General features: G+C 47.0%; 3 non-coding genes across 3 annotated transcripts; 2 read left to right on the top strand and 1 right to left on the bottom strand.

Annotated features, from left to right (window-relative positions):
- The first annotated feature begins 11,871 nt into the window (after positions 1-11,871).
- On the top strand, positions 11,872-11,942 carry trnag-gcc (transfer RNA glycine (anticodon GCC)). Its single transcript has one exon. It is a non-coding gene; the product is annotated as a tRNA-Gly (tRNA).
- A 1,644-nt stretch (positions 11,943-13,586) lies between these two features.
- LOC131124130 (U1 spliceosomal RNA) lies at positions 13,587-13,750 on the bottom strand. The gene has a single exon (XR_009128807.1). It is a non-coding gene; the product is annotated as a U1 spliceosomal RNA (small nuclear RNA).
- Positions 13,751-18,617: 4,867 nt separating this feature from the next.
- Positions 18,618-18,691, top strand: trnat-agu (transfer RNA threonine (anticodon AGU)). The gene has a single exon. It is a non-coding gene; the product is annotated as a tRNA-Thr (tRNA).
- The last annotated feature ends 711 nt before the right edge of the window (positions 18,692-19,402 follow it).

Here is a 19,402-nt window from a genome sequence, read left to right as displayed (position 1 = left end):
GAGCTCCAGGTTGTTCAGGTTGCACCAAGTCACCAGATGGTCAACCTCTCACCTGTAGGCAAACTTGTCGCCGTCAGAGATGAGTCCGATGAGAGTGGTGTCGTCCGCAGACTTCGGGAGCTTGACAGACTGGTGACTGGAGGTGCAACTGTTTGTGTACAGGGAGAAGAGCAGAGGAGAAAGAACGCAGCCCTGGGGGGATCAGGTGCTGACGGTTTTTGTATCTGAGATGTGTTTCCCTAGCTTCACGCACTGTTTCCTGTCAGACAGGAAGTCTGTAATCCACCTGCAGGTGGAGTCAGGCACGCTCAGCTGGGAGAACTTCTCCTGGAGCAGAGTTGGGAGGATGGTGTTGAAGGCGGAGCTGAAGTCCACAAACAGGATCCTAGCATAGGTTCCTGCGGAGTCCAGGTGCTGGAGGACCAACACACCAAGGCAGCCGTCCGCAGCTGTCAAGTTCCTTCTTGCCTTGCGCATCCCCTTAACTTGAAAAAGGGGGTCTGAGTAGCCACACTGAGGAAAGACTGGATTCACTCGATGCTTTGGCTGTTTTTGGGTTTTATTTGGTGAGGCACAAGTCTTGTTGTGACAATGTACAGCACAGCACAGCACAGCGTAGTGTAGCACAGCAGTGTAGCACATAGTGCATAGGTGAAAACCTTCAAAAAAAAAAGGGGGAAAGTATAAGTATACACAATATACATATTTCTAAATATATATAATATGCTCAATAATATACATATGCAAGTATTTATATAAGATATAAATCATGTTCAGCAGTATATTAACCATTAAACATTTTAACAACGGTTGGAATAATTTTGTCCCCTTAACCTGCATTTATTAACTTATTCTTTACTTCATTATTTCGTTATTTTATTTGATCTATTTATTAAACCATTTGCATTGCCCCCATCTTGCCACGTAACTAAAATTATTATTATAAAAGCTCTAAATAATATAGGCCCACTGAAAAGAAATGAGCATAGCGCGTTCCTTCGATGCCCAAAGCTCGCTGATCAGCTCAATTGGTGCCAATTAAATGAACCACCGCGAGCCGCCGTGTGCACCTACGCGACACAGGCGATCGATGGTGTTCCAGACCCCACTTTCTAACTAATTGCACCGTGTTAATACTTTTAATCTAGTACCAATAACTAAAGTGAGGCGCGTGTCACCAGCGGCCGTCACATCCAAAAAAAAGCTGCGCGTTAAACCACAGCGCTAATATTAAAAGGAATTTCTTACCGGCTGCCTCTTCAGTGTTGTATAGCTCCAGTTTGCGCCAGGTTTGGGGTGCAGTTCTGACTACCTTCTCGATACCACTTGTCTGCAGCCTTACCTGCTGAGAAAGGAAGTGCCCTAATGCAGACGCCCAGGTGCGCTTAAAACTGATTCCCACTTCCGGTTTAGATGTTCCCCACCTGATCTCCCGTGTTTAATTTAGTAAAATAAGGTGCTAATTGCAACGAAAATTTATTATTCCCTTAATGAGGGCCATGAAAAGTATTTTTTATTTTTATTTATCTTTTTATTCATTTTTTTCCTGTCTGCCTTATCTAAATTATTTTGGACAAGGGTTTGACTTGACACCTCCCACTCGATCTACCCAAGGGACATCGGGGAGATCGCCAGTTTTTTGAAGTCAAACATTTACCTGTGGGTCAGTTGGAATAGTCTGTTCCTCCACAGGTAGTATCACCACCAGTCGCCTGACATCCCGATGAAGAATGGTGCTGTGCATCTTCTCTCTCGGTCCGTCGCATGTCGGATGGGTTCTCTTGGCCTTTACGAGGGGAACACAGTAGCTTGGGAAGACCTTCACATCCACGTCTCTGACAATGCCTTTGTCATCTGGATTTGTGCTCACAACTCTGCCCAGCTTGAATTGTCCTCTCAACGCATTTTGGTCAGCAATTCATACGATGTCTCCAATTTTGACGTTTCTTTGAGTGGTGTGCCACTTACTCCTTATGAATAGGTTGGGGCCTGCTAACTGGCTCCAGCTTCTCCAGAATTTGTTGACCTCCGATTGCATTACTTGGAGTCTTTTGTACGGGTAATTGGAAAAGTCGAATGATTTCAGGTCTCCGCTCTGCGATGCTCGGCCAAGGAGAAGACTGTTTGGTGAAACATACCGGACACAATCCTCTCGACTCTGAACTCTTGCATTGATGGGGCGGTCATTCACCAGGTTGGCCGCCAACTGAAGTACTGTCTGGAACTCACTATAGGTGAATATAGAATCTCCACAGACATTCTGGAGTGCTCTCTTGAGGGTACGCACGGCAGCTTCTGCAGCACCGTTCCGATGAGGGGAGTCTGCAGGGTGGATTTTCCACATCCACTCTGTCCCATTCTTGGCTGCCGTCTCTTCCAGACCTTCTCTGTTCTGGCTTCCCAAGAATTTATATAAATCTTCCAGGACAGGTTTTGCTCCTATAAAATTCGTGCCTGGGTCAGACCAGATCTTTGATGGATGCCCTCTGATTGCAGTGAACCGTTGGTAGGCCAAAAGGAAGCTTTCACTGGATAGGCTGTTGACCAACTCTGCATGAATGGCTCTGCTTGCCATGCAGCAAAATATAGCACCCCAGACTTTTAGGCTTACTCTCCTCTTGACGTCGTCCCTAACATGGTAGGGTCCAAAGAGGTCTACAGTCGTAAATTGGAATGGTGCAGCAGGCTCTGTCCGCTCAGGTGGCAAGTCTCCCATCACTTGTTGGTATTTTACCGCCTTTGCTTTTCTCCAAAGAACACAGCCGTCAACAACCTTCTGGGCTATTCTCCTTCCCTTGACAATCCATGCCGTCCGTCTCATTTTTAGCAGGGTACCAGCTACGCCTTCATGACCTTCACCGTGGGCTTCCCGAGCAAGTAACGTGGACACCCATGCTCCATACGGCAGGAGGGGTACAGCACTTTTGTCTTCTTTGAAGATCTGCACACGTCCGCCACAGAGCAGCAACCCAGTGTCTGCGTCTTTGTAGACCACTAACCTGTTGGTAGTAGTAGGTAGGTAGTAGAATCCGGGAAGGTAGCGCCCTCTTGTGCCGCAAGGAATACGTCTCTCAGGGCATCCTCTCGCTCTTTTGCAGAGATGACGCCTGATGAGGGGATTGCCTCCCACTTTGGACTGCCTGCTGCTGGATTCTGTCCTCTGAACCTCTTAGCGGCCCTCCACATCCATGCAACTGTTTTTACTAGTCGGGTCAAACTGCTGAATCGCTTGATTTCCACTAACTGGATTGACGCTGGCGCAGGTGGTCTTGAGTGACTGGTGGTTTCCTTCCTTTGGGTTGGTTCTTGCTCCTGCTTCTCTTTACTGGATCTTGTTATCGCAGCGAATGCCTTCCTTTGCATCTTTTGGATGTTTTCTCTGGCAGTTGAGGCCAGATCTTTTGCAGTTTTTGTTGGCCATTCGTTGACCGGTAGGCTGAGAAACCTTGGCCCGTTCTGCCATCTTGAGTCTTTCTCCAGGTCTTCTGGGCCGGCACCTCTGGTGATTATGTCGGCAATGTTTTGTGAGCCCGGAATCCACCACCAATCTTGGATCTGCGTCGTGTTTTGAATTTCTCCAATCCTGTTGGAAAAGAATGTTTGGTAGCCGTAGCTTTCCCTCTGTATTGCTCCAAGGACTGTTTGGCTGTCAACCAAATGGTACCACCTTCCGACCTCAATCTTGCTGTGCCGTTCAAAGTATTTTTTCAGGCGTGAGGCGAATACAGCTCCACATACCTCTGCCTTTACAGCGTCCCCTTTGTGGTCCAGAGGAGTTAATTTGGCCTTGGACTCCACTAGTCTAATGATTGGACAATGCCTGGCCTCCCACCTTAGGTAGAGGACTGCTCCGTAAGTGTGCTCACTGCCATCAGAGAATGTAATTGCCAGTGGTTTCCCAGACACGCCGGGGGGAGTTAGTGCTCTGGGGAATTTGATCCTGTTGAGTCTTGAATATTCTTCAAAGAGATGGACTGCATCTTGTCTGAGACAATCTGAGAGTGCCAGGTCCCATGTCAGCTTGACGGGGCAACTGTCATTTTTTGCCTCTTGGAATGCCCTCCGAACAAGAATGGCACCTTTCTGTTTAGCCGGCGTGACTAGGCCCAGTGGGTCATATAAGCTCGACACCTGGCTGAGCAGCTCTCTTCTGGTCAGAGGGTTTGGTGTCTCAGCTTTAATTTGCTCGGGGAGAAGGTCTTGGCCGAGTCTAATTTTTCTCCTCCTCTTTGGAAAGTTGATGCCCATCATCATGTGCAGTTCGTCTTCCTCCACCAGGTAGCCCAACCCAAGTGCCTTGTTGTCGTCGTCTCGCATCTGATTTGGCAACACCAAGGTCTCCACAGTGCTCGCCTCTGTGCCAGCATGGATGTCCTTCCTCCCACTTTGACCTGAGAAGGCCCAAGGCTTCAGCTCAAATCCTCCTGCTTTTAAGATCTTCTGCACATTGGCCGTGATGGCTCTCAGCTGTTCGGGGTCATTATGAGAGGTGAGAATGTCGTCAACATAGCTGTCTTTGTGGATTACCTGCTGCTCCTCTTTGAGGTGAGCGAAAGGGGGAAGGTTGGCAGTTTCACACATTGCTAGTTGCGCGATACACCCAGCTGGTTTGTCGCCTATGTTCACTCGGGTGATTGCGTATTCCTTGAGTTCTTCCTTTTCAGAGTCACGCCAAAGGAATCGATGTAGGTGTACTTCCTGGTCCTCCAACCAGACGGAGTTATACATCTTTTTAACGTCTCCGAGAGCAGCATAGGCTCCACACCTGAATCTGAGGAGGACAGCACGGATTTGGTTTAGAACGTCTGGGCCTTTCATCAGCAGGTCATTTAGGCTCCTGCCCCTAAATTTCTGACTGCTGTTCCAGACGAGTCTTACCGGGGTTGTTACCGAGTGGGGGTTTGGTGCAACGAGATGGCTTACATACCAGATGGGCCCAGTCCAAGTGAGGATCTCTTCCCTGGACAACTCCATCGCAGCTTTGCGGGCGACCATCTCATGCACTTGTTCAGCATACGCAGCCTTCCATTCTGGTTCTTTTGCCAATTGTTTCTCTGTTCGGAGAAAGGTGGCCTCAACAGCGCTCTTGTTGTTCGGTAAGGAGGCTGGGTCTTCCAACCAAGGATATTTGGCATGCCAGTGGGGTTCCTTGCTGTGGTCATCCCCTGTGATGTAGGTGAGGCCTGCTTTCACAACTTCCAGTTCCCTTTCCTCCGCAAGAGTCATTTCTTTGCCACCTGGTTGGCAGTTTCCACAGCGGCAGCCTCCACACTTCGGTTCACAAGCTGCACCAATGCTGTCCCACTTCCACCAGTTTAGGAAATCGCGTTTACTTGTTAAACTTCTTGACATCTTCTGGCTTAGCAGAGATTCTCTATGGGGCCCTCCAACGAGCTCCTCGTACTTCACGGCGGCTGCCCTCATCGACCGCGCGAAATGTGTCTTGGACATGTGGGTAGCGACGTGAAGGTCTTCAAAGAGTTCTGGATGAGTTCCCCCAACTGTCTTTCCGAGAGGTCCATCCCACAATACAAGGTCTCCCACAGCTCTGACTTGTTGCGGTGCTAGTGAACCCTCTCGGTGACTTCCTAAGGAGGTTTACTTCTTTGGGTCTCCTCAATTCTTTGAGTGAGGTGTCTGGGAAGAACTTTTGTAGTTGTTTGGGGGTTGCTGTTTTATGAACATCAGCAATCGTGTCCAAACCGTAGCAAACCATCTGGTGTGATTTGACCGTGCCTCTTGAGGTGTTGACCCTGATTTTTAGGAGGTATCTTTTTGTTTCGACATGAATTTTCATTCCTCCAACGCCATGCACAACAAGGGTGATGTCCTCGCTTCGGAGGTTTAGCTGGCTGGCAGCTCTGTGAGCTATGTAGTTGGTGTCTGAGGCAAGATCGATAAGCGTTCCAATTGACTGTCCCGCATTTGCGGTGACTTCAAGGAGCATCATTAACACTGGGAGCTCTCGCAAACCACAATCCGTCAGAAGAGTAGGTGTATATTTAATAGTACTAAGGGCCTTGGACGTGCTGTTGGAAAAGACATCCCTGCACTGCTTTGCCAGGTCAGGGGAAAGTTTCTTGAGGAATGCCTCTTGTTCCTCCGTGCTTCTCCTTCTGCCTTTTCCGTCTACAGGACCGACATTACTTTTCTGATCTGCAGAGGCTCTCTTCACCTCTGCATTCGGGCAAAGGTAGTAATGGTGTTCTGCTGCGTGTTGATTCCTGCAGTCTTGGTTTCTGCATAGGAATCCAGACTTGCAATCTGAGGGATCGTCATGAACTTCAAGGCACTTCCTGCATGCACCAAGCCTTTGCACTGCCCCTTTCTTCTCCGGTAGTTTGAGGGATCTGAATTGCTTACAGAAGTACAGCTTTCTTCTGTGCTTGCTATCCCCACAGACTATACAGCCGACCTGGTCATCACCTGCTTTGGTCAGTCTTGTTCTGGCATATCTTTGCTCTGATCTGGGGTCTCTTTTGTGAGGCTCCTCCTCCCTTAGCAACTCCAGTTGCTCATATATAGACTCCTGTGCCTTTAGGAATGCCAACAGACAGTCAAATCTTCTTGCCGGAGTTACACCATTCCCTCCATCAGCTGCGTGCACCAGCCACTCTTTTTTAAGCAGTTCCGGAAGTTTACTTTCAATTGACTTTGTTACAAGGGGATTCTTGATTGCTCCTGTGTCTGCAAGGTCAATCAAGTCCTGCAGTGCTTTCTCCACTGCCTGAATCAACTCGACAATTTTCCGTGGTTGGTTTCCTCTAACGGCTGGCATTTTTTGCAACTCCTCAACAATTTCGATGGCAATAGCTGCTCTGTTGCCGAAGCGGTTCTCTAGCACACGGAAAATGTCTTCTGCCGTATTGTATGAAGTGAGGCGAAAGTCTCTGGTAATTTTGTCATCAAGGCTGTCCAGTAATTGCACCTTTTTGACTTCTTTTGAGCCCAGTGGTTCCCCTTGGCTTTGAAGGGCTTCCCAATCTCTTCTCTACCTGGTGAAATCACGTTTGTTACCTGAGAATTTGGGAAGGGCTGTCGGCTTCAATCTGATTGCCTGCATGGGGTAACTGGGGCTGTAGGGTTCTTGTGGCCTTTCTGCATCTTCTTCGCATTTAGCTTGGATGAAGTCTGCCTTCCTGGAGATGAGCTTCGGAACCTGGAGCTCCAGCGCCTTTAGCTGGTTTTGGAGATCCCTCACGTTTTCCGGTGGGATCCAACGCTTCCACTGACCATAGGCTTCTTTTGACGACCTCACCAACTGTTGAAGATGACTGAGCATGTAGTCATATGTCTCAAGTTTAGCGCTTGGTTTCACGGCAGCAACACGCTCATACTCCGCTTCCGCCACTTGAAAGGCTGTGGACAATTCATCACATCCAAAGGTTGACCAAAGAGTCATTCGGATCAGGCGTCTGACTTCCTTGAGTTTTGCCTCACATTCACTTGCAGTCTTTTCTAGGTCGGCTTTTTGCTGTTCGGGTAATGATACTTCCTCATCTGTCCCTAGCTCCGCCTCCAGTTCTGCAATCAGTCCGGCCTCCATGTTGTCATTTGCCTCCAGGACCCTCTCAGCCTCTTGTGTGATCTTGTCAAAATAGCACTTTAGCTCTTCTTCTGACATGTCTCCAAAGCTTCGTGTAATGTTGTTAAAGAGTCGTGTAAATGCTCTCTTTGCCGTTGTCCTGTCCACTTTAAGTTGCTCCATAGTCTTGGTAGTGACCTGATCAGCCATTTTGATCTTCCGTCCAATTTATTTATTTGTTCTTGACGCAGTGATGATTTCCTTGTTGCCTGATCTTTCCACACACAGGTCAAGCACTCCTGGTTTTTCCAGCTCACTGCCCGGTTTTCACTGTCAAGTTCCTTCTTGCCTTGCGCATCCCCTGAACTTGAAAAAGGGGGTCTGAGTAGCCACACTGAGGAAAGACTGGATTCACTCGATGCTTTCGCTGTTTTGGGGTTTTATTTGGTGAGGCACAAGTCTTGTTGTGACAATGTACAGCACAGCACAGCACAGTGTAGTGTAGCACAGCAGTGCAGCACATAGTGCATAGGTGAAAACCTTCAAAAAAAAGGGGGAAAGTATAAGTATACACAATATACATATTTCTAAATATATATAATATGCACAATAATATACATATGCAAGTATTTATATAAGATATAAATCATGTTCAGCAGTATATTAACCATTAAACATTTTAACAACGGTTGGAAATAATTTTGTCCCCTTAACCTGCATTTATTAACTTATTCTTTACTTCATCATTTCGTTATTTTATTTGATCTATTTATTAAACCATTTGCATTGCCCCCATCTTGCCACGTAACTAAAATTATTATTATAAAAGCTCTAAATAATATAGGCCCACTGAAAAGAAATGAGCATAGCGCGTTCCTTCGATGCCCAAAGCTCGCTGATCAGCTCAATTGGTGCCAATTAAATGAACCACCGCGAGCCGCCGTGTGCACCTACGCGACACAGGCGATCGACGGTGTTCCAGACCCCACTTTCTAACTAACTGCACCGTGTTAATACTTTTAATCTAGTACCAATAACTAAAGTGAGGCGCGCGTCACCAGCGGCCGTCACATCCAAAAAAAAGCCGTGCCTTACGTGGCACGGGCGCGTTAAACCACAGCGCTAATATTAAAAGGAATTTCTTACCGGCTGCCTCTTCAGTGTTGTATAGCTCCAGTTTGCGCAAGGTTTGGGGTGCAGTTCTGACTACCTTCTCGATACCACTTGTCTGCAGCCTTACCTGCTGAGAAAGGAAGTGCCCTAATGCAGACGCCCAGGTGCGCTTAAAACTGATTCCCACTTCCGGTTTAGATGTTCCCCACCTGATCTCCCGTGTTTAATTTAGTAAAATAAGGTGCTAATTGCAACGAAAATGTATTATTCCCTTAATGAGGGCCATGAAAAGTATTTTTTATTTTTATTTATCTTTTTATTTATTTTTTTTCTGTCTGCCTTATCTAAATTATTTTGGACAAGGGTTTGACTTGACAGCAGCGCCATTTTGGAAACACGTGGTGGCATGGGAATAAATGACTACATGGTAATCAGGTGGTTAGGTGTCAGTGGTTCCAGACACATGGGTTGTTTACATTGTCTACAGTAAGAGGGTGATTATTCACAACAGACATGGCTTCCTAAAGAAAGGTTCTCAAGGAACTGTCACTCAACCTGCCAGCACTGTTTGCTAGGACTGAAATGAGCACGCTTTTGATGGTTCTGATCTGGCGCTCCCAAACACCTCCCATATGGCTTGCATTTATGACAAACTTGCATTGCTTGTCTGCCAGGTATTCTGTTACTCTTTCTGTGTTTATTTCCTTTAGAGACTTTTCCATTTCATTTTAGTTCAAACTAAGTATGTTCCCTGATCTGATCGGATGTGCCAAACAGCACCTCTGATGGCAATGAAGCATCTTGGGGCATTGATGAATGAGTCAGTGGTCAAGTCCTCCAGCATCTCTATGTGAACACCTCCAGAACATAGACAAGTGAATAGTAGACTGTACTGTTTTTGTTCTTTACGCCCTTGTTTTGTGTGAAAGGGGCCAAAACAATCCATGCCACCATAGGTAATTGGTGGAGAAGGCTCAATGTGGTCTTGAGGTAAGTCAGCCATCTTTTGTTCCTCTGTGGCTCATCGAGCTTTCCGGCATGGGATGCACTGTCAAATATGTTGAGCCACTGCTTTGCTCCCTCCCACGATCCAGTAGTCATTTGCTCTGAGTTAATTCAAGAACCAATATAGTTCTGAGACTGGACCTTCTCTGCCAATTCAGGAAAAGCAGGGGAATTAGCTCAAATGGTATAGCGCTTGCTTTGCATGTGAGAGGTAGCGGGATTGATTGCCTAAATTCTACAAGGAATCCTTTGTTTTATTGGCTAATTGTAGGCCATTCGCGCACCCCGAGGTTACAGAGGTCAAAGGTAAGCCCATATTCAGCAGCACAGTGGCGAAAGGTAAATTTATGTGCATTACCGTTTCCACAGGTTCCCGATTTGTACAACCCGGCATTAATACCTCTTAGTGTAATTCTACCTTACTGGTGGATGCCTTCTTCTGGTCGCTCCTCAGGGCTGACCTCTGGTAGTGGTGCGGTGGACCCGACGTGAGTGATAGGTTACCGACCGAGAACATGACTGGTGTTTGTGCCCTGATTTCTTTCCTTCCTCCAATAACAGTATTGTCAATTGATGTGGAGCGCCTAGTGCATAGTGCTACTTCCGTAGGGTCTCACCTCATGCCACGGACGCCCTGAGGACCAGACAAGGTGTGTCAACCTCACCCTGGTTCGACGCTTCCAACCTGACATACATTGACCCTTGGATAGGTTTTCCTGGTGTCCTGTTGGTTATGAGGGCGGGGTGTTGTCGACGTGGGCTTTTGTTGTTCCTTCACGGTCCACGTTCTTTGCACTCGGGGTCTAAATTTTGGGTAGAGGACAATGGGGTGGCCGCCCCCATTGATCTGCTTCATGCAGTCACGGTGCGCGAGAGGTTTGCCACCGCTCTGCTTTGCCATGCTGTTTTCTTGACCTTTCCCCGGTCAGTTAGCGGCCTTGATGGGGGTGTTTTGCAGTTGATTTGGTTGTGCGCTGTTGGTTATGGGGCCCGATGGGTTTTTGCCGTGGGCTTTTGTTGTTCCTGGAGCAGATAAAGAAGAGTGGTCAGTACGGGGGGAACCCATGACCGTGGCTTTACTAGCACCACGCTCTGATCAACTGAGCTAATCGACCACAGGACACCATTGCATCAAATGTTTCCAGCTAAAATCGACTAACTCATCCTTAACAGACCGCATTCTCCGTGCCATGCTGTTTTCTTTACCTTTACCTGGTCGGTTGGTTGCCTTGATGGGGGTGTTTCGCAGTTCACTGGGTTCTGCGCTGTTGGTTATGGGGCCGGGGGGTTATGAGGGGCAGGGTGTTATCGACGGGGGCTTTTGTTGTTCCTTCACGGTCCGCATTCTCTGCACTCGTGGTCTAAATTTTGGGTAGAGGATAATGGGGTCCACTGCCCCCATTGATCTGCTCCTTGCAGTCTTGGTGACTGAGAGGATTGTTGACGCTCTGCTTTGACATGCTGTTTTGTTTACCTCTCGAGGCTGTTTCACTGGTGACAATTGACACTTTGGTCTCCCTCCCTTGTATGAACATGTTTCCCCATTGGTGAACTGTTTTTGTGTCCGTGCCAGATGCACAGGATTTCCTTTTCTACTAAAGGCACCATTCAAGTCAAGTTTGCATGCTTCACAGGCACGATGCTTTAGTTGGTCAAATTACATGTCTAGCAAAGAGGGGCTCATTGGTTCCAATTCCAGCAGTCCTCTACTGGTATTTCCATACTTTTTTATCAGAGGTCATGTTGAGATACAAAGCCTGTTTTCAGGAGAAATGCAAGACCCCGGGATACAATAGGTCTTCTTTGTACACTTTTCAGCAGCAGACATTTTGAAAAGCACCCCTGGTTTACTGCCCAGGAGTAACAGCCTCGGCCACTCTGGAATGAAGGGTGACGCCACTTCAAGATGCAAGAAGCTGTCAGGAGTGGGATTCGAACCCACGCCTCATTCGAGACTGCACCCTGAAGGCAGTGCCTTCGACCACTGGGTTCAAATCCCAGCAGTACCTGGGTGCTTGGTCCGTGAAACTTTGGCAGCTGAATTTTGATCCACGTACCTCTTTTTGTCACTTGCCCTTCAAAAACGAGTCTACGGTGCATCCACACCTGACATGATTGTTGTGGATCCCATTACGCCAGAAGGAGCTAAATCCAAAGAGTATGACATTGTGATGTTTTGTCATTCAGTGCCACTTTGCATAGGCTCAGCCACTTTTCTCCGACATGTGGCATTGGTGGTTCAGTGGTAGAATTCTCGCTTGCCAAGCGGGAGCCCTGGGTCCAATTCCCAGCCAATGCAGAGTATCTCAGCTTGTACCTTTCTTTAGAGTTCATGTGAAAAAGTACAAAGGCTCTTTTTCCTGCGAAAGGGCAGAACTCAGAATGACACCTGAAAAGTAAGAGAACGGACCACCTGACAGTTAAGGTGGACAGCACTTGAGTATTTGCACATTTCTGTCAGAAGTAGAAACTTATTGAAACCTTACTGCAGTGATGCTGATGTAGTCTCTGTGCAATTGGTCAGAGCGTTGGACGGGCCGCGCTTGTGTTGTTGACATTTGCTGCCAGCCAATCAGGATGCGAGACAGATGTCAGACAAGCAGAGAAATGAAGTCAGGTATTTGAATCCCGTCTAAGCCAGCAGTCAAGTCACAGTTTTCTTCTCCACAATATTATTTTTTTCCAATTAATCCCTATATAATTACAAATTATTCCTATCAGGCTTATATTGATACCAGTGCTTGAAATAAAATACAAAATCAATGCAATGTCACAAAGAATATTTATTTATCAGGTTGCCACACTCAAGAACACTCTCAATAATAATAAAAAAATCTACATGTAAGCAGTTATGAATAATGAATATACACATTGTTCACTTATTTTGCCGCCTTTGTTTCTCCTTTTCATAGAAAGGAGAGGCCTGGAACTCCCTCCAGCTCATCTCTTTTTCCATCCTTTGCTCTCTATAGATGGAGAACACTTTGGCAGGACAGTAGATGTACTTCTCTGAAGCCAGTGTGGATGCGGGGGCTTTTCAGGCCCTGCTTCAGCTGCATCCTGCAGAGGCACTTTCGGACAGGGGGTGGAGGAGATTCATCCCTCTTTCTCTTCTTCTGCTGTTTTTCCTCCACCCTCTTTCTTGTCTCATCCACCTCTCGCTGGAAGAAGTCTGTTTGACTGAAATCTTTAAATGGCATCTTAGGGTCTGTCAGACCTTCTGCAGCAATAAGATTATCTGACAGGGCCTTGTTGATGAACGTCGTGGTTGATGTCCCATCCACTTGATATTTTGATTTTGGTTGGCCACAGCACAGACATGGTTTTTGTTTGAGTTTTTTGGCACAGGAGGTGTTTGCTGCTGCTCCAACGGGGTATGAGCAGGTGGTGGTGGTGAAATAACCATCTCTGCAGGCAGTGTCACTACAGGCACAAGATGCAACTATTCCAACAAAGGGACAAATGATTACGTTTTTACCTGGCTTTGCTTTGGCTGAGCGAGAAGTCCTTTCAGGCAAGAAAACAACAAAAAGCAACACACACCAGCCGTGACTCAGACAAAACACAGAATACAAACAACAACACGATTACGGCTATAAGCTATCCTTTTTTAGGTGAGAACCATGAACTCCTACTCAGAGGTGCGGATTGCTCATTCTTGCTGCTTCAAATTTGCCTGCGAGCAAACCTTGAACTTTAGACTCAGATCAATCGAAATGTTTCCCGACGCCCCTTTCTCTGTCTTGTTGCCGTTTCTCATTGAGGTTTCCTGACTGAGAGCAGATCGGCCTCACGGCTGGTTGGTTTTCTCCCGTGCACGGGCAGACCTTTCCAGCAAGCATTGGTAGTGCTGGGCTGGTCGTTTCTTGCTCGGTCTGGCTGCACTCGCAAGCCAAGGAGCTCGGCGCGGTGCTGTGCCTGCCTCTTGTTTTAAACACGGGATAAGGGGAGAGCGCGGACGCAGTCCCCCACTACCACAAATTAAGCAGTCGAGATTCCCGCATTTGGGGAATTCGCAGAGGTCAGCTCAACCCATGTGCAATGGCTGAGCCTCGCCCTGGGTGAACCACCTTCTTGATCATGGTATCTCCCCTGGCAGGTAAGTATGAGTTGCACCGGTCCCGCCCGGACTAGTCTCTCGCACATGTCACATGCTGAGTGGTGGTCTCATCAGGTCGCCTACAACAAGCCCAGCCACTGGACGTACTCTGAGTTAAATTCAAAATCATTTCCAGTGAGGTTAATTTCCAATAATTGTAAAAGTTGTTTCTGGGGTCTTGTCCTGTCAGGGTATTCATCAAATATGTATTTGACAGCTTCTAGGCCCCTCTTGGTATCGATATTCGTGTACATATTGTCCACGTCTAGCGAAAAAAAGAAGACCTGGGCCGGCAATTTAATTTTTTTGGACTAACTCGACAAAATTGTAGGTATCTTTCACATAAGCCAAATGTTTGTTGGAGAGTGGGTTAAGATAGAAGTCAATAAATATAGCCGTACCATATGTTTCACTACCACAATCCGATACAATTGGTCTACCCGGGGGATGTGGTGTGGGGGATTCCAAGTCTCGGGTTTTGATGGATTTTTGATAGATGAGTTCTTTGATGATTTTTCGAACTAGGGGTATCGTTTGTGTATACATGGGTTGTGTAAGTTTTTTATAAGTGGGGTCCCCTGATTGTCTTTGTCCCTCCCAGACGTACTGTTCTCTGCTAAGAATTACTATAGATGATCCCTTGTCCACCGGTGTGATAACTATGGAGCTATCCCTATTCAATTCCTTTAGTGCGGCTCTTTCCCTTTTGGTTAGGTTATCCTTTTCCTCAGGTTTTTGTTCGGCTAGTTCCCTATCTTTTCTAATTAGGGTGTGTAGGGCGGGGGAGATTGTGTTAAAGGGAGTGGGGGGGGGGAAATCGAGGGGGGATGGAACTTTGGCTATGCGCTTTTTTCTTCTTCTTCTCTACCGAAAAATTCAATAAGTCTAAGCCGTCTATGATATTCTTGCAGATCCCAAAGTAGTCTTTTGTGTTTTTCCAATTTATAATTCTTGTTTTCTGATTGGGTAGGTATAAAAGGTAGGCCTTTGGATAACAGGGATAATTGTGCTCCGGATGGATTGAAACTGGGGGATAACACTTTAACATTTTGGCAATTTAGTGAAACTTGGGACCCCCCAGGGCCTACAAGTTTAAAAATCATGTCCAATGCCTGAGCATTGCTTCAGCAGTGGACGTGGTCTGGGTATGCAGTCTGGGTCTGTGTGGAACAGATTGTCCTGCAGAAGCAGGATGGACGGTAGTCTATCCTCAATATACTCATTGAGGGTTCTCAGTAGGCATTAGTATGGTGAGTGGTTAACTAATGGGATGAAAACTGCCGCCTCCAGGAAGACCCGCTTGGCCTCTTTCCAAAGGGCCTGCAACTGCCTGGAGGTGGTCTCTTTGAATTTCTGAGTTCTACTGTTGATCCCAAAGGACAACACCAGTTTTTCCACCTTGGTGTGAATGACTGCCTTGGCGAGTAGCGCCTCGGCTACTCCTAAAGGTGGCCCCGCGGAAAGCTGTCAACCTGCAGATCTGGGAAGTCATGTGGTGGGAACCGGGACACGTTAGAATCTCCCAGGATGACAAATTTCTTCCACACGGTAAGTTTCCGGTCGACCATTTTCCTGGTGGTGTTCCAATGTCGCTGGACCAGTTGCTTTTGGCTCCCGCCAATTGAGCCGGACATGGAGCTGTCGAAACTGATGTCCGCCAGCAGCTCTTCCCATTGGCCTTCTTTTTCCACAGGTGATTTCGTTGGCGGCGTGGAAGTCAGCAGTGGGGTGTCGTCAAGTAAGTTCTCTGACTCCCAACGGCAGAGGGCCTCTGTTGCCGGGGAGGGGGCCGGGTCCATGGGGGAAACTACTTCCCCTCGCGCCATCAGGTCCAGGTGCAGGGACAGCTGGTCCCCGTACTCGTCGGGTTCCTCTTGTTGGCAAGTAATGCAACACGAACCACGTCTGCAGTTGTCGGGAAAGGGTCCTCTTGTTTATTTAATACAGCACTTATATAGACCTCATGAACAATAACGATGACGTGGATTTCCAGAATTCAGTCCCTATCTGGTCATGCCTCCTGACTGGACCTAAGTATTTTGGCAGAACATCTTGGACTCCAAACATCCGAAAACATCTTGTGTAACAATCAGGTCAGGTTGGCCTCCCCAAGTCACGTAGCCCTCTTAAGTTCAACTAGAGTTTACCAAGAAGAAAAGTCATATGCAATGAGCAAAAGAGTAGTCATTTTACAATATATTCCCCCCTTTTGGGGGTACCAAACTCCCAAAACAACAAATAATGTCTCTTGGTCCAGTCTTGGCCCCTTGGCACGTTACCATTTCCGAAGAGAATTCACATATGACATTCAAGGGGATCTCGCTGCCCTCCTGGAACATGGGCCTGGGGAAGGGGAAGTGTTGTGGTGTGGGATTCAAGGCCCAGGGCGAGAGCAGAATTGGTTAAGAGCAATGTTTCTGCTCACATTTTCACCGCCCAGAGGATTATTGTGCCTCTGTACAAACGGTGTTGGCCATCTTCAGTCCCTTTCTTCAACCACCCGCCAATGGTCAGCACGATGTCATCTGGAGGGACCCTTTGTAATGAGGGGCTCCTTTCGTCGAGATGAGGTGGTGACTTGCCACATCACATGTAGGAGGAGGGCGGTCCTCCGGAATGGCTCAGTCGGCGGGTTCCCTTGGTTGGCGCCAACTTCGCTGGAACATTCCCTTCCTAACTCTGACCCTATGCTTACTATTTGAGTGTCTGGTGACTATTGCAATTTATGAGTTACATAAATAACATATCCACTACACCCTTTAATATATAAATGGAATCTAACTGCAAAACAAATCTAAACAAAACACACCTTTGTGTCTATAGTGACCGTGTAAAGTCCTTAATGCTCTAAAGTACTGTATAAGGCAACTGGAATAGTGAGTGACTGATATACTACTAACATACGGTTTCTCAAGCAATATCAGCATAGTTCGTGGAGAGGACTCGCATAGTGACTTAAAGATGGTGATGTTCAGCTCAAGGTCCGGCTCCCTTGCCAATCATAGCAACAGTCATACCTCATGGCTCATCGAGTCCTCTGAGTCAGTGCCATCATCCTCACGATCGTCCGGATTGGGAAATAAGTAAGGCTGCTCAACCACCTTATAGGGTCCCAATCGTCTTGGCTCGTGCCACTTTCGCCTGTACACTTTGATGTACACCTGTTTGCCTGGCACCACCAAGTCACCTTTGTCGACTCAGGAACCCTGTTTTTCTCCTGCACATAGATAGCTCCATGTATGGCAGTTAACATATTTTATATAGTCAATTCATTTTGCAACTGCTCAAGTGGGGGCCCTTTATAAGGCCCTCTCAAATGCAGTGCTGGCATGGGTCGACCCGTAAGCATCTCATGCGGTGTTAGATGTGTAATTCTGTTAGTTTGCATGCGATAGCTCATTAATGCAATTGTTAGTGCATCCGCACAATTTAACTTTGCGCTAGAACAGATTTTATTGAGCTTGGCTTTGAGTGTCCCATTTACTCGTTCTACCATTCCCTGGGACTGGGGATGATAGACAAACCCGAACTTTTGTTTTATTCGCAGTTGTTGTACAATATGGTTTGGGTTTGGGTTAGGGTTAGGCTAACCCTACTTTTTGCACGAACGCCGGACCATTGTCTGAACTTATTTCTGATGGTTAGGATGAACTTTTTATAATACAATTTATACACGATCTCTCGTACCATTGGCATTGTCTGTCGAACAATTGGATTTTGTAGTTTTCTATATTCAGCTGTCGATAAACCTCTTGGGTGTACTGTTCTCGTCCCAAAATCACCACCGCGCTCTCTTTATCTGCTGGTTTGATTACGATTTGTCTGTTTGTTCTTAATTCTTTTAAAACTTTGGCCTCGGCCCTGGAAATGTTCATCTTTTCGCGTCTTGCCCGCATGATTTGGCTGAACGCTTCCAAATCCTGAACCACGGACCTTTAAATCTTAATTCTTGTACTCGCCCAACTGAGCCATTTCAGCTGCAAAGGTGGTGTTCCGCTTTTTCAGTAGAGGCTAAAAGAGGGGCCAGGTTGAAGCTGTGTTTCTGCCACATATGTTGCTGTGTACCTGGCCCAGTGTGTTCTCATCTTGGGTTGGTATGTCCCCATGCTGGTAATGTGGGGTCGACTCTTCTCCACCTGAACCAGGACAATCAGATTAAAAGTCTGATGCTCTACCAACTGAGCTATCCAGGGCCTTGATGAATGAGGACAACTCACAAGGCAAAATCTTCTGGCATACTGTACTTGACCTTGCAGAGATGAAGAAGCCCCTGTCCCGAAATGGCCACCTCCAAGATCGACAGAGGTCTTAAATTGCCCACATGGACAAGCCTAATATCTTCTGGACAAAGGTTGAGCCAATCACCTGAACATTAAACTTTTGATCTGAGTGTCCGGGATTCAAGTCCCTGTTCAGGTGACCAGGTGGCCACAAGCCCTCCAACTAATGCACCTGCAGTTTAAGGCTATGTTCTGGATTATCAGTGTTTCGCCAAGAGTAAAATTGGGTCGAGCGAGAAGTCCTTTCAGGCAAGAAAACAACAAAAAGCAACACACACCAGAGCTCATGTTGAAAAAGTACAAAGGCTCTTTTCCTGCGAAAGGGCAGTATTCAGAACGACACCTGAAACGTAACAGACCGGACCACCGGAGAGTTAAGGTGGACAGCACTTACTGAAACCTGACTGCAGTCATGCTGTTGTAGTCTCTGTCGCGCAATTGGCCAGCACGTTTGGCTGTTAACTGAGAGGTTGGTGGTTCCAGCACACCCAGGGACTCTCAATTCACACATTTGTTGGACTTTGGACTCCCTCCCTTGTATGAACATTTTCCCCCATTGGCGAACTGTTTTTGTGTTGGTGCCAGATGCACTGCTGGCACTGTGGCTAAGCTGGTCAAAGTGCCTGTCTAGTAAACAGGAGATCCTGGGTTCAAATCCCAGCAGTGCCTGGGTGCTTGGTCAGTGAAACTTTGGCAGCTGATTTGTCAACCATGTACTTCTTTTTGTCACTTGCCCTTCAAGAACGAATTGACGTTGCATCCACAGCTGACGTGATTGTTGTGGATCCCATTACGGCAGAAGGTGCTTGAATCCAAAGAGTATGACATTGTGATGTGTTGTCATTCAGCGCCACTTTGCAGAGGCTCATCCACTTGACGGTTGCATTTTTTTCTCTTACAGTGTGTCCCCACGTGGCATTGGTGGTTCAGTGGTAGAATTCTCACTTGCCAAGCGGGGGCCGCGCGCGTGTTGTTGACATTTGCTGCCAGCCAATCAGGATGCGACACAGACGTCAGACAAGCAAAGAGACTCGCCTGCCACGCGGGCATGATTACCATTACCATTACCATCTATCAGGGATGGCAACTGAATTAAGAATCAATGCCAGAAACCTGCCACAGGATTTCAGATAATGTTTTGATGCAGACTGGTCATGATGCCTCTGATTCATTCAATTAATTAATTAATTAATTAATAAAATTAATTAAACCACTACCTGTGAGAGGTAAGGTACACCATTGCTCTAAACATTGATAGAATAGTTAGTAATGGAGTTAGTCGTGAAAAACTATGGAGTTAGTCGTGAAAAACTAACAATGCTTGTGGGGATTTTTTTAGTGTTGGACATCTTTCAGATAAATAAACATGCAAACTGACCC

This window comes from Doryrhamphus excisus, chromosome 2, assembly GCF_030265055.1.
Source record: "Doryrhamphus excisus isolate RoL2022-K1 chromosome 2, RoL_Dexc_1.0, whole genome shotgun sequence".
NCBI classification, from domain to species: Eukaryota; Metazoa; Chordata; class Actinopteri; order Syngnathiformes; family Syngnathidae; genus Doryrhamphus; species Doryrhamphus excisus.
This window is presented reverse-complemented; position numbering and strand designations above follow the sequence as displayed.